This window comes from Onychostoma macrolepis, chromosome 18 (genome assembly GCF_012432095.1).
Source record: "Onychostoma macrolepis isolate SWU-2019 chromosome 18, ASM1243209v1, whole genome shotgun sequence".
Lineage (NCBI taxonomy): Eukaryota > Metazoa > Chordata > Actinopteri > Cypriniformes > Cyprinidae > Onychostoma > Onychostoma macrolepis.
The window spans coordinates 24,374,467-24,376,577 of NC_081172.1; the positions used below are offsets into that span (position 1 = coordinate 24,374,467).

Genomic DNA, 2,111 nt, shown 5'->3' on the forward strand with positions numbered 1-2,111 from the left:
GCAGCTAAAAAGGATCCTGACTGCTTGACAATCTTTGACCTGAAACTGAACAGGTGACCTTTTAAAATAATCAACACTAGCTTAAGTCTTAACAGTGCTTACAATTAAAAAATAATAACACTGCTTTAAAACTTAAGAAAATTTTTTAAACATTCTTTAACGTTTAAAAATGTTTTCAACAAAGTTTGACAGGTAACAGTCGAAAAGTGTAATTAAACAAACTTTTGTGCAACCAGAAGATTAAAGGGATTCAACTATCCCTTTAAAACAATCTCAAACAGCCTCAACTTACATCAGCAGCAGGTCTTTAAGTGACTGTAGTTTTGGTTTCAGAAATTTGTGTCCAAGTAAAAGAAACACTCTCAGTGCATATGTCAGCCCAAAAGTAGTCACATGGCATCTGGAAGATTTTCAAGATCATCCATCACGATGACTCCTTCCAAGATGATTGCGGTGTTTGAAGCCTCAAATGCAGTGCTTGTGGGGAATCCTGGCTATGTTCTGGTGTCACAGTCAGTATCCCAATGGAAATCTGGGGTGTGTCACATTCACAGTCCTAATTTTTAAAAAGAACAGCAATATTACAATTCTTGTTACATTATAAATGGGAAATCTCACAAAAGTATGTCACCTAAAGAATCAGGACCATCTCTTGGGCCATGTTCTAAGTATAACTAATCAAAACTGTTGTTAAAGTACATTGTAGAAATTTGACAAAATGAACAGTACAAGGGCTTGATTAAGAAAAGTGAAACAAAAGCAGAATTTACTTATCTGGTCCAAATTAAGGACTTGACTAAAGCATAATTGAATGCCTATATGTGATGTTTGTGTGGGGGTTATAGTAAAGGTACTTACCAGTGCTGTTGTAAAAAAGTCAGAGGCTTCTTCTCCAAGAATGAGTGGAAGTCCACGTAGAACTGCCGTGCGCTTTGCAGTGATATCAGTGCTCTGGATTAAAAAAGATACAATTACATTTTACAGTGTATGTACAACAAAATTAAATATGAAATTAGTTAATAAGGCAGTAACATAATTTAGTTTAAGAAAGAAGCATTGATAAGCTTACCACAGGTTTGATTCGCTGAAGAAATTCAGTCTTTTTCCAACAGCCCCTTTCTTGCTCTCAAAATGTCCAGAAATCGTGAAGCATGTTGATCGAGTGCAGAGAAAATTCTTGCTTGAGGTTTTGCTGTAATTTGATTAAACTCTTAATTGATCTGTAAAAAGAAACAGAAAAGTATTAGGCTTTTTGTTACTCTTTTAAAGGGATACTTGCAAATTGTTTAATTTACTCACACTCATGCAATCCTAGATTCACATGACTACCTTCAGATGAATCCAAATGAGTAAATTTATAATACAAAAATAACCCATCCCTGAGTTCATATAGAGTTGTATGGATTAAATGTAGCAATATCTGTTTGCGCTTTTGAGCTTTCACATTGTAGCACCTCTTCACTTGCAATAAATTGACTAGTTTTCTAAAAACTTTAAAAAAAAATGTTGGTGGGAAAAAAGGCATCTGGCATGGCATGAGGGAAAGTAAATTAAGTGTTCTTTATATTTTGTGTTATCGTGTTGTGATTTAATTATAAGTTACCTCTCTTTCTGTGAAAATTAATGGCCATCTTTGGAGAGTCTCTTTTACTGGAGGCTCCTTCTCTACAATCTCTTTTCAATGTGCTTGGAAGCAGGTGTAAAACCTACTAACATTTAGAAAACAATTTCATGAACCAAAAAATTTACATCAGAACGGAATGAACAACACACATTCAAAGGCCATTCAAAACAAAAACGTGATTAAAAAAAATGCAGTCAAAGATGCAGTGATTAGCAAATGTTAGACTGCTCATTTCGATGAACACAATCCAGCACAATCCAACAATTTGATCAAAAAAATATAACATCCAATGTTGCTATGCAACTCTACCTTACTTAATCTGATTATTACTTGGTCGATTACTGTATATTAAGCAACTAAAAAATATGACAAACACGAGATGACTCACCTCTCCATGTGCTCCTCCCATCGTCAGATGCACTGCTGCAAATAGATTCCACCTATTGGTGGAACTGTGCATAACCACTCATTTCAAAATACTCATTAT

General features: G+C 34.6%; 1 long non-coding RNA gene across 1 annotated transcript; it reads right to left on the minus strand.

The window, feature by feature from the left end:
* Positions 1-434: 434 nt before the first annotated feature.
* Positions 435-1,111, minus strand: LOC131524027 (uncharacterized). The gene is made up of 3 exons (XR_009266908.1): positions 1,070-1,111; positions 859-951; positions 435-556 (listed from the first exon to the last, which is right to left on the minus strand). It is a non-coding gene; the product is annotated as an uncharacterized LOC131524027 (long non-coding RNA).
* Positions 1,112-2,111: the final 1,000 nt, after the last annotated feature.